The sequence below is a fragment of the Equus przewalskii genome, chromosome X (genome assembly GCF_037783145.1).
Source record: "Equus przewalskii isolate Varuska chromosome X, EquPr2, whole genome shotgun sequence".
Lineage (NCBI taxonomy): Eukaryota > Metazoa > Chordata > Mammalia > Perissodactyla > Equidae > Equus > Equus przewalskii.
Window position 1 is genome coordinate 35191682 of NC_091863.1, and position 13083 is coordinate 35204764.

The 13083-nt window shown below is 40.5% G+C and overlaps 1 long non-coding RNA gene across 1 annotated transcript; it reads right to left on the minus strand.

The window, feature by feature from the left end:
- Positions 1-3981: 3981 nt before the first annotated feature.
- LOC139081205 (uncharacterized) lies at positions 3982-12507 on the minus strand. Its single transcript, XR_011536332.1, has 3 exons — positions 12163-12507; positions 9992-10070; positions 3982-4650 (listed from the first exon to the last, which is right to left on the minus strand). It is a non-coding gene; the product is annotated as an uncharacterized lncRNA (long non-coding RNA).
- Positions 12508-13083: the final 576 nt, after the last annotated feature.

A 13083-nucleotide genomic window follows, 5' to 3' on the forward strand; every position in this document is an offset into this window, starting at 1 on the left:
AAGTATCACCTAGAATTTATAGAGGTGATATGGCATAGAGCTTGAGGGGGTTGACTCTGGAACCAAGGAGTTTTAAATTCAAGTCCTGACTCAGCCACTTGGTAGCAGTGAGACTTTGGGCAAGAAGGTTAGTTTCTCTGTCTTAATTTATTTGCTTACATAATGAGAGTTAAAAATGGTTCCTGCATCATAGGGTTATTGCAAGGATTAAATAAAGCCGTGCGTTTGAAAAGAGGAGCACTGATCCTAGCATACAACTGATACTCAATAAATACCATGTTATTGTATGATTTATTGACATCTTGATGTAGGGTTGAGGTCACTAGATCACTTCTGATTGAGGAATATGGAATTCAGGGCTCATTCGATTATTAGTTAGCACTCTCTACACTATGATATTACAGTTTCCTTTATTTTACCCAGTATACCAAGAATTTGATCATATTTTAATGTCTTTTAAGAGTATGTTTCACTCTTTCCCCTCACACCTATCTTCTCTTGGGGGTCAATTCTTGTACTTGTGGCATATTCCTTAGCAATAACCACCATTATAGTTTTATGGCAACCCATTTTCAGGTAAATATGATGTATTAAAGGAAGAATTCCTGCCTCTACCAAGCTTGAAGAGTGATTTATGTACAATGACAGGGTAAAATGAGCTAGTTTCCCACGCTGATAAAAAACAGGTATTGGGAATTTTTTCCTTCCTGGTCCCTGACTCTGCTCACTTAAAAGGTGATTTATTCTGATTCACTTCTCTATTTTTTTCTGATTTTGCCATTATTTTCTCATGAGCAGACATCACTCTAAGTTTTCTTATTGCTTTTGTCCAGGGGGCAAGTCTCCTGGAATCATTGGCCAAGCCCTCCTGCCTTTATTTTGATGAGGCTTTGTTTGCTCCCTGCAGCAGAGTGAGTGTTTACATTCTCTTTCGAGTTTATGTTAGCTCTAGTCTTGGGATTTTTTTTGCCCCATTTCCCCTCCACCCCCTGCCCTATGTTTCTACCAGCATCTGGTACTAGCTGGAGTGGGCTGATGGGACTAAGGACTCCTATTGTGCTGTGTGTTCCTGGGAAGTTGGTAGCTCAATATTCATGTTTATCTGCTCCTCTGAGTTCTGGTTAGTGTGAAGCCTTTGGTTGCCTGGGGCATAGGAAATAACATGTGTTTTGATTGATAGCTTTGAGTTGTAATAGATAATTGATGCCACTCATCCTTAGCCAGTTACCGCTACCCAAGCAGTACAGTTTTGTATGACAAGAATAATATCCTGTGAAAAGAAAACTGGATATCATCAGATTACTCTTGTAAATAGGTACACTTCCAGATATTCCTTGAAAACAACTGAACTAGGCCTTCACCCTGAAATCCGAGTATTCTCTGTGTATAACATTGCTGAAGAATTTAAAACCAGTCATCCTCTTCTTCTCTTGTGCTGAGAGAATTTCATCTTATGTGGGATCAAATAAGGAGGTTGGGAACCAAAGGAATCAATTACCAAACACTAACTGCACACCAGGCTCTGAGCCCAGCACTTTACCTGGTTAGTTCATCTAATGCTCACAACAGCCTTGAGAAGTAAATATTACCATCCCCATACTACAGATGGAAAAATTGAGGCCCAGAGATGGCTCCAGAATTACACATAGATGGTTGATGTAGGATTTAGTCTCAGCTCTGTCTTAATCTAAAGGCTCACTCTAACTGTTAAACTGAAGGGCAGTGTACTGGTCAACATTATTGAGACCCAGCTACCTGTCACAGTAATAATAGCTAAAATCTATATAGTGTTCCCTAAAGTTCCAGGCACTGTTGTAAGTTGTAATTAATTAAATTCTCCTAACAACCTGAGGTAGTTATTATCTCCATTTTATAGATGAGAGAACTGAGGTATGGGTTACTCAACATCATAGAGCTTATTTTTTTAAAAAAAAACAGGTGTCTTTTTTTTTTAAGATTTTATTTTTTTTCCTTTTTCTCCCCAAAGCCCCCCGGTACATAGTTGTATATTCTTCGTTGTGGTTCCTTCCAGTTGTGGCATGTGGGACGCTGCCTCAGCATGGTTCGATGAGCAGTGCCATGTCTGCGCCCAGGATTCGAACCAAAGAAACACTGGGCCGCCTGCAGCGGAGGGCACGAACTTAACCACTCGGCCCCGGGGCCAGCCCCAACATCATAGAGCTTTTAAGTGGCAAAGCCAGGATCTAAAGGCAGGCAGTCTGGCTCCCTAGTCTCAGTGATGCACCTAACTGCCTATATTGAGCAGCACGTTTGATCAATTAATCAAGTTATTAGCAAATCCCTTTGCTTCAGCTCTCTATTGCTACATAACAAACTATCCCAAAACTTAGTGGATTAAAAAAATCATTTTATTTTGTTCATGATTTTGTGAGTTGAGCCCTTTTATTGTCAGCTGAGCCCTTCCTGAGTCCATGTGGCATCAGTTGGGGTGACCGGAGCTAGAGGTACTTCCAAGGTGACTTCACATACATGCTTGGTACTTTGTTCTCTCTCTCTTTCTCTGTCTCTTTTCATATGGGATCTCACATTCCATGTGGCTTGGGCTTCTCACAGTAAGGTGTTTTCAGGGTGGTTACACTTCCAACCTGGTGGCTGGCTTCCAAGATGCAAGAGGAAAATTTGCCGAACCAACTAATGGCTTTACCCAGAAATGGCATGGTGTCACTTCTGCCATACTCTTAAGGTCAAAGCATTCATAGGGCTTACCAAGATTTAAAAGGTAGAGAAATAGACTCCACCTCTTGCTGGGATAGTAGCAAGGTCACATTGCAGAAGAGCATGTGGGGTAGGCTATTTTTGAAAAATGTAATCTGCCACACCTTCCTCCCCAGCACAGTCATGGTTTAGAGACTTAAATGTCACAAACAGAATCAATCTGGTAAAGGAATTACTGTTTACCTCACAGTGAGGTGTCATTTATTTTAACACTATAATTTAAGAGAGTGTCCTTACATAGTATGTGAGGGCGTGTCTTGTACATGGTCTACAACAAAGTAATCCAATGGTGTTTCTTGATTGAATGAAATTACATAATTTTTGATGCTCAAGATAATTATCCAGCAAGAGAGATCCTTTCTTCACCAAGATTTGAAATAGCTTCCAGGGGGCAGCCCTGTGGCCTAGTGGTTAAATTTGGCATGCTCTGCTTTGGCAGCCCCAGTTCAGTTCCTGGGTATGGACCTACACCACTCATTGGCAGCCATGCTGTGGTGGCAACCCACATACAAAATAGAGGCAGATTGGCACAGATGTTAGCTCAGGGTGAATCTTCCTCACCAAAATAAATAACTAAATAAATAAATGAAATAACTTCCAACAGAATGTGAAATCTATTGAAGGCAGGGCTCATAGATGAAACACAGTTTGTTTTATGGAATAAGTATTGTACTTAAGCCACAGTCATAGACCTCTTGTCATCCGGACTAGCATAACATAAGGAAGACTGCTGAGGATTTTGAGCACATATCAACCATCCCAAGAGGTGGAAGTATGTTTACATCTTCAAGGACGTTAAATGCAGATTGTCCTGAAAGTTGGACTGGCCTTGAAAGAGTATGCCAATCAAAAGCTGCTAAACTCAGTCCAGGAGCTATGAGAGCATGTCACATGGCCTGGTTTCAGTACCAACACACTTCTGTACCATGTGGCATTTTCAGTAACTTACAGTAGTGGCTCTGCTTTCAAAATGGAGATGTCTCTGTTGTGTGGAATTCATAACTGGTAATAATACCTCCAATCTTTTTTTAAGATGTCACTTGCCAATGTTAGAATTACCAAGTAGTCATCTAAATAACAATGATAACTTTTTCATGAATGCAGCTTGCTGCCATAATCTACACTACATTTGCATAATTAACTCTGCTAGCATCCTTATCCTTTTATGTGTTCAGTAAATATTTATCCAATATACCCACACTGTTTGCTACTGTGTGTTGTTACAAAAGACCACAACAAGAAAACTTGGAACCTGGCTGCTTTATCATACTGGATATTAATGTTCAAGCCATTACTACTGTTTGAATTGTGTATCTGCAGGAATTTTGTCATAGCATTCTCAGGGCACTGTGTGAGAACTTAGGAACTCACGAGGATAGCCAAATCCATTTCGGCTAGATACAGATCTTGACCCACCTCACGTGAAGGATAGAGGCTTACCTGTTTTCTAAGCTTAAGATGAAAAATAAAGATCTTTGGCATCTAACCAGACAAAGTATCCTTGAACAAAACACATTGCCCAAGTTTCTTGACTGCACTGATTATGCTTTCCTTTATGCTCAATGATAAGAGTTAGTTTGATGTGATCACATGGGAACTTCACAGAACAAGGCATTTAAACAGCACTCACACTCTTTTTCTTGACACTTGATAAACTCCTTCGTGTTCTTTCTGAGGGCAAGGTATTGCATGATTTGACCTCACCCACTACTATTTCACCTGTTCTTTAACAATCATAATTAGGACTGCTTAAACATTCATTCAGCAGGCATCAGTTTAAGTGTAGGACTTTTGGTTGGAAATTCTATTCACTCTGGACTTGGCCATTGTTCTCTGGAGATCTTGCATTCTTGGATTCTGACTGTAGCCAGGTGCTTTGATCAGGTCTGATCCAGGGACCAATAGATGATGACCCTGTTGAAGAAATTAAGGAAGCCCTTAAAGAAGATTGCAACACATGAAGATATCCCTGTGGAAAAGGGAAATGAGATATTAGAATGGCCATGATCCCATATCATTGCAGCTGGTATAAGCCCTACTCAACATGTACCTGTTGCAGGTCAAGTTCCTAAGAACTAGACTCTGAGACAGAGATTTCCATGTAGGAGGTTTATTGGGGAGTACTTTTGGGTTTAATAACTATGGGAGAATGGAAGACGCAAGATTGGGTAGAAGGAGCAGTTGAATTGAGAAGCAATTACAACAAAGGCTTCAGCCAATCCTATGGGACACTGAAGACGTGGGATGGCCCCAAAGAATTGTCCCAAATTGGGTTAAGTGGGTTAGGTCTTTATATACTCAGATCAAGCAATCACTGGATGTCAGTTCCCCACAGGAAGGGGGCGTGGCCTTGAGCAGAGGACAGTTTGTAGAGAGGGCTAACAACTAAAGGCTTTCAGCTGCCAGCACTCTCAAAAGCTGAGGGAATGAGTGTTTCAACCTTCAGGTAGCATTTTAGCAGCACATCACAGCATCCACTACAATGCGTATAATATATGAAGCAAGCACACCTGCAACAATTAAGGACATTTTGTTCTTTCTGGTTCTTAATATCTACTGAGTTTTTATTCTACAAACGGCACTCATTCCTGAGTTCCCTCGTGATATACTGAAAAAGATATTTCAAGAATATCAAGCAGTTGTTGATTTCTCAGCCTATCAGTGAATTTTCATGAATATGTATTACTTTTTCTTACAACTCATACTTCACCTTAGGGGGTAAAATGCCAAATAGTTCTGAGGCATTGATTATTTTCTACTCAAAAACAATGTCATCTGCATAGCCAAAATCCCACACAAATTGAAAAATGAATATCTGCTATTATTTCAGGATTCTAACACTTTCTGACTACCTCATTGTCATGTTTTCACAATTTATAATAATCTCTTTACTATTTTTTCTAAGCTTTATTTATTTGCTTATTTATTTTGATTTATTAATTACATAGTGCTTACTATGTACCACACACTGTTCTAACTGCTTCAAAAATATTCATTGAATTTTCATAATACTCCAACAAATTAGGTAAAATTATTAAACCCAGTTTATAGATGAGCAAACTGACGCACAAAGAAGGTTAGGTAATTCACACAGCTGGTTGGTAGTAGAACTGAGATTTCAACCCAGGTAGTCTACTTCTAGAGTTTCTGCTTCTCATCCCTATGCTATGCTCCTTTGTGATATCGAATGCTGATTCCATGTGTCTTCTGATACCCCACACGAAAGATGATGTAAGATCTCAAATACGAGATCTCCATTTCTTACCTCTTGGAGTTGATCAAACAATATGTTACTTCTATGGGATTCCAGAAAGTTCTGTCTCTTAAATGTGTGTGGGGTGTGTATGGGGGGAAAGTGGTGCTGATGGTGGTAAATGTATAAGGAGAGAGCATGAATAAAAGAGAAAAGATTTTTGTACATGTGAAATTTATGTTCTTATTCTAAGAGGTGATAATCATCTTATTCTGCCAAGATCATATCCTGGAACTTCATGGAAGTCTACACTGAAAGTTAGGAGGGCTAGGCTGTGGTCTAAAATTACTGCTGATGAGAAAAATTTAAGGATGGAGCCTTAAAGCAGTTCCATCCAGTCCGGATTAGTCAGGATAGCCTATCAAAATAATTTACTTTTCCGTGTGAAGTTAATTTAAAAACTTTGGTCAAGAATACATAGCCGCTTTTCCAGACCATGGTAAGAATTTTTTTTTTACTATGCACAGTTCCTTTACAAAATATCTTGAAGTTCTTCCAATGTCATCTTAAATGTCACAGATATGCACCAGTTATTGTAACAGATATTGTCAGCTACATTCATTTCTAATGGTGGGGCCCTATTTACCTCTCTTGTGTTATGCTTTTTTGGAAAAGAACTTTCTCAGACTGTCATCTCCAGCAGCGAAGCCTCCTAAGACGTGGGCAAAAAGACATTTTGCCTGAACTTTCGTCGCCTTACATGTCATTTCCCTTTCAACCCTAAGACCCAGTCTTGCCACATGACTAATGGGGCAGCATCACAAAATGTGCTTTCAAGCTCTCCATGCTGTGGGAGCTGCAGATCGGAGGTGCAATAGAAGTGCTGCAGATACTGCTTGCCTAGACTCTAATCTCCTCTCTATACTGAAAAATTTACAAAGTTGTTTCCTGCCCAGATAATTGTGGGCAGAGGATTCGGGCAGTACATAGCCTAAATCGCAGAAGCATTTCTCACAGGTGGGTACGACAGCAAAAGAACTAAGGTTATTGTCTTGGATTTATTTTCTAGACACACGTCTTGCAAATTCCCCAACCATGTGTTGAATTATTCACCCACATCACAGGGGCTGAAGTGGAGAAATCTTTTATTTCCATACTCGCTAGTGTACCATATGGCCATGAGCCAGTCAGTAAGAAGGCCAGCTTCAAAGGGATCCCTCCTTGTTTGCTAAAGTGGGATTCCTCAGACTACAGAGGGCCCATGGACATATTGTCAGAAGTCTGTCAGTGTTCTATGAAAATTTACTAATTCGATATTTAGATTTTGATGATTTAAATATATTAAATTAAGCATAATCGATATAATTCCATTGACCAGTTAACTCTGAGTCCTGTTACTCTATTTCAGTGCCTGCATGTGTGATTAAGTTTGCTGTCACATTGGTGTTAAATAATATCGCTTTGCTGTCATTACCTGTATTTGTCAGGGTTCTCTAGAGAAACAGAACCAATAGGATATATCTATGTTTATAGATATATAGATAGACATAGATATATTTAAGAAGAGATTTATTATAGAAATTGGCTCACGTGGTTATGGAGGCCAAGAAGTCCCACAATCTGCCATCTGCAAGCTGGAGAACCAGGAAAGCCAGTGGTATAATTCAGTCTGATTCCAAGGGCCTGAGAACCAGGGGGCCCCTGGCATAAGTCCCAGAGTCTGATGGTCCAAGAACCAGAAGCTACGATGTCCGAGGACAGGAGAAGATAGATGTTCCAGCTCAAGAAGAGAGAATTTGCCCTTCTTTGCCTTTTTGTTCATTTTGGCCCCCAGTGAATTGGGTGACGCCCACCCACAGCGGTGAGGGTGGAGCTCTTCACTCAGTCTACTGAGTCCAGTGCTAATCTCTTCTAGAAACACCTTCACAGACACACCCAGAAATAATGTTTTCCTAGCTCTCTGGGCATCCTTTAGGCCAGTCAAATTGATGCATAAAATTAACTATCACATTATGAAATTTAAAAAAGAATAACGTTGACATAATATATAAAGGGTGTCTTTAGCCTCTAGTAAAAGACAAATGATCTAACAGCCAACGCAGTAAGAGCAAAGGTTTCACAGTAGTTTGGCAAAGGAAAAAGCAGTGCGAAAATTGAGTTGCCATATGGCACATGGTAGGAAAGTTTTGCTGAACTCAAAAGAACCTGCTCTGTAGCAGAACCACTTAGAAATAGGCTCACGCCTGCCTCAGAGCCTTTGCACTCGCTGTTCCCTCTGCCTGGAACACTCACTACTGCCTGCCTCCCCAAATAATACCCAAATACTCACTCTTTCATCCTCTTCAGGTTTTCATATGTGTCACCCTCTCTGTGAGGGCTTTCATATATTACAAATTGCAACACCCGTTCCCTCCAAATCTTTGTCTCTCCTTCCCTCGATTTTTCTCCTTAGCACTCATTATGATCTGATACACCATATATTTCACTCATTTATTTGGCTTATTATCTGTCTTATCATACTAGAATGTGAGCTCCATGAGGGCAGGGAATTTTCTTTTGCTCACCGACGTATCTGAAGCCCCTGGAAGAGCATCATTGGAAATAACAGGTGCTCCATTAACATGTGTTGAACAAACGAGCAAACGCATGAATGAATTCATGTTTACACTGTGAGTTCCAGCTTGACTTTATCACATCCACCTTATTTATCACATTCATGTTGTTAATTTGTATTTTTCCACTTTGCAGCTTTGCTCATATTTCATTTGTAAAGCTATTTTCTATTTATATTTGTACAATAACTATACACATGTGCAGTTGATGATAGCTAGCATCATATCCCTACAGATTTAGATAATACAATAAGAAATAGCAAAGATAACACTTGAAATCTTTGGGTTTTTTTCCTTCAAAAGAAATTTGTACATTGTTCAAATTTGAAAAATAATGTTGGGTAAGAAGATTGCTGGCTAGTGAGAGTGTCAGGAGGGTCCTTTTGCTGGAGTGCTCTGCTCTGGGATTCAATCTTTGTGTTTGGTCTTTCAAGTCCCCCCTCTCCCCTTGCACCCTGCCTTTGGTAGTAAAAATTGTATGGAACAAGAAATAGGATGTGGGCCACTGAGTAGCATTTTTACAAAAAAATAAAGCACTATTACCGAAGCCAGCTCCTCCCCTGCCTATTAGTGTTACTCAAAAATTGCAACAGCTTTGAGAATCCATCCTTTAAATAAGGTCTCATTTCTCTGAAATTGTAGCTATTGTAAAGCATATTCAGAGGTGTATATGGTAGCGTATATTTTCCCCCTTAAGTTGATGGGTGTAACTAATAGGCACTTGTTGAATGCACAGAAAAATCAATTGTTCTGGGGATCATTTCCCCACCAATTGTTCTATCCCAAAGTGTTTTTATGGTGTTAGCTCTGCTTCAGATGCTTGTTAAGCTCTTTTCTTTTTCTTTTTTTTTTTTAAGCTATTTCTTTGATTATTCTAGCAGGCCCAGGACAATGCTTTCAAATATAGAAGGAAATCTATAATTTTGAAGATATTTTATAAACAGAATCTTCCAGCCTCAGTCTTAGAGGTAGGAATAAAACACTGTATTCCAGGGTTTAGAATGCTCCCCCTCTGCCCACTCCTTAGGCCTGCATCAACCATGGATACCACATACAGCCATCCTTAAATCCCTCATTTATCTACAAAACAGCAACTATTTTGTAGCTTAAGCCTCAGAATCGTGTATAGGAAACCTAACCATCACAAAATGGCAGAGAGAAGAGAAAAGTGACTATTTCATCCTATATGTAGGAAGCATGCATTACAGATGGGGAAATTCTCCTTTCTCTCCTTCGTCTGAACACAAAACATATCTATTGCTACTAGATTTTATGGCTAAAGAAAGATTGCTAATGGATTCTGTGACTGAAGAAAGCCTGAATAAAACAATATTCCCTCACAATCCTGACCGCCATACCACATCCTTCTGAGACCAGAAAATCTCCCTATAAAGTATGCATTATCTTACTACTGCATCAAATGCAGAAAAAACGCTTGCAATTATCATACCATCCTCTTTCAGGGCCGTGATGTTGAGTCTCGTGTGTCCAGTGGGAATCTTCTATCTTCTCCTCCTTCATGAGCCCCCCTGGAACAAATAGCAAGCACAGAGGTTACTTTTACTACCATGCTTCCCTTTTCTCAGTGTATGGGCTTCGAGAAAATTTTATCTGCTTCACTTAACCCCCAACTCAGCTACATTATCATGGTAACCATACAATTACTTATAGCAAAGGGACGTGGGCAACTCAAAACCATCTGTGGAAGTCCTACTATATTCAAAGCTTTGTGAAAACTTGTTTCTTCTTCAGTGTCTAATGAGCTCTATACACAATCACAAAAAACTTCTTGAACATTCTTGCTATTGAACATTTCCAATTGCAATCTCCTGAAGATGTCATTGCCCAGCCCTGGTGGTCTAGTGGTTAAGATTTGGTGCTCTTACTGCTGTAGACCAGATTCATTTCTCAGTCAGGGAACCACACCACCTATCTGTCAATTGCCATACTGTAGCAGTTGTGTGTTGCTGTGATACTGAAAACTATGCCACCAGTATTTCCAATACCAGCAGGGTCATCCATGGTGGGCAGGTTTCAGCAGAGCTTCCAGACTAAGACAGACTAGGAAGAAGGAACTGGCCATGCAGTTCTGAAAAATTGGCCTCAAAAACTCTATGAATAGCAACCGAGCATTGTCTGATATAGTGCCAGAAGGTACAAAAAGACTGGGTAGAGTGAAATGCCATACACAGGGTCACTAGGAGTTGGAATCGACTGGACAGTGCTAATTAACAACAACAAAAATGTCTTTGCACTTGGCAGTAGCATTTCAGGACCCCTCCTGTTGTCCAAAAGCATCATCATGTCTACACGTGATCTCAAACCTGTTCCACTCTCCAGGTCCATTTTATTTTACACTAACACTCCCTGACACTCACCAGAGGCTCATCTTGTCCCTTAACCTACCCTCCAAGCCATGCCTTCTCCTAGAATGCTATATTAGTTATCTATTGGAAGTGACATCCCACCAATTACTCTACTGGTTGGAAGAAAGTCACAAGTCCCTCTCACACTAGAGTGGGGGGATCACACAACTATGTGAATATCAAGAGGCAGGGAAAATTTGGGGCCATCCTAGAGTCTGTCCACCACAAATGCTTCACAACTAAAAGTGATCTCTAAAACTTCACTAATAGAAATTAAAAATTAACGCGTTTATCAGATCAGTCCAGTTGTAGCAGATACTGTCAATATCTCCTTCATATTCCCCCTAGGCTCAACTAATTTTAGTGCACCCTGGCTTGACTTCCAACTGCTAGCATCTGTATATCTGTTTTTGAGAACTTCTATCATGGCAGGGGCCTACTCTGTCCAGAGGATACATGTTTCTTTCTTCCACCATGATAGACTGTTCTGAGATGCTATAGTTCAAACAGGCTTTCTGAAAATGCCTCACAAGACCAGGCAATTGTCTACACTTGTTATGAAGCTGTGGCTAGCTTGAAAACATATCTTCAAAAACTTTTCTCCCACCTTCCCTGCTTCAGAACCCCCTTTCCCCTCACTCCTGCTTTCTTGAATTTGCTCTCTCCAATAAAGTTTGGCTCATAAGCTTTTTGCTTAAAGCTCTGTTTCCTAGGTAACTCAGGCTAAGACCTGTAAAATCAAATATAGTCATGCACCGCATAACGCCATTTCAGTCAATGACGGACTGTGTATACAACTGTGATCCCATAAGATTAGTACCATATACCCTAGGTGTGTAGTAGGCTATACCATCTACGTTTGTGTAAGTACACTCTATGATGTTTGCACAATGATGGAATCACCTAACAACGCATTTCTCAGAATGTATCGTCTTTAGACAATGCACGACTGTATTTAGAATTTCACATGGACCTAGTATAAGGTTAGGATAGTGGGGCATTCAGAGGAATAAGGACATATTCTTCCTGTCATCTCATTCCCAAACCCAGAGCATTTTTCAAATATACTTCTTCCTCGTCCCAAGGTATCTATTGGGTTTAAACTCTGCCCTGAGGTTACCCTGAAGTATTAATACTTCTGTCCCTCTTGGTCCCATTTTCCCATAACCAAGATAGAATGCATATCTTTCTTCCTGAGGCCCCTGTTCCAGTGCTGGGAAGCATATTTGTTATATATGATACTCTTTTTACTTACCCTGAGGATATTCCTGTCGATCTTTCAGGGTCATGGTTCAACTTGTGAGTTATAAAATCACAAAGGGAGAAAGAGTAGTTCTAGCCAAGACGTAATTTTAAGAAGACACACAAAACAAAATGGAGAAAAAGGGCCTTCAGGCTGCTCTGCACTTCTAAAGCAAAGCTCCAAAAATTAAAATAAGCAGGCCACACACAAGGAAGCAGGCAAACTTTGTTTTGCTGAGAGGACTCTTTTCCTTGGGTTAATTCCAAGAGGGAACAGGCGCCGAGTGAGTCACAGAATAAGTAGGGCAGAGTTTGCCTTTCAGGGAATGCAGTAGTGTAGGCGTACCCATGGTCCCGCGAGGATGCTCAGCAGGCACGACTTCCTGAATCCCAGATTATGTCAGGAAGAAGCCTACCATGCAGAACTCTCATATCCATGTGCACTCACTCTGGTTCTGTTCCCATGCCTACCATAAACTGAGTTTTTAGAGGGAGCTCGTCTTTCTGTTTGATCTGCCCTCTTCATGAAGAGGTTGGGTGGGGCAGAGTTGGGTTTGTGGTTAATAAAGGATCTCCCAACCTGGAGCTATGCCAAGCTGTGGGGCAGGCAAAGTAGAAATTTGGGAAATGTTGGTTGAGAGTTGCTCATTTGGATATGATAGCAAGGTGGATCCAAGGTAGGTCCTGAGACCAGTGTATGGGGCCAAGGGTGAGATTTATGAGAGGAGGAATTCAAGAAGAAGATCCTAATGGGCAAGGGAAAGTGGCCATGTATAGTACCAGGTTCAGAAGGCTGCTGTCCAATGGCTAGGTATTTATGGAACTGGGTAGTTCCATGTGATGCAAAGGACCAGAGGCAGCAGATACGCTGCTCTAAAGTCAATCAATATGTCATAGATTTCAACATAAGAGATAGACTCATAATCTAATAACT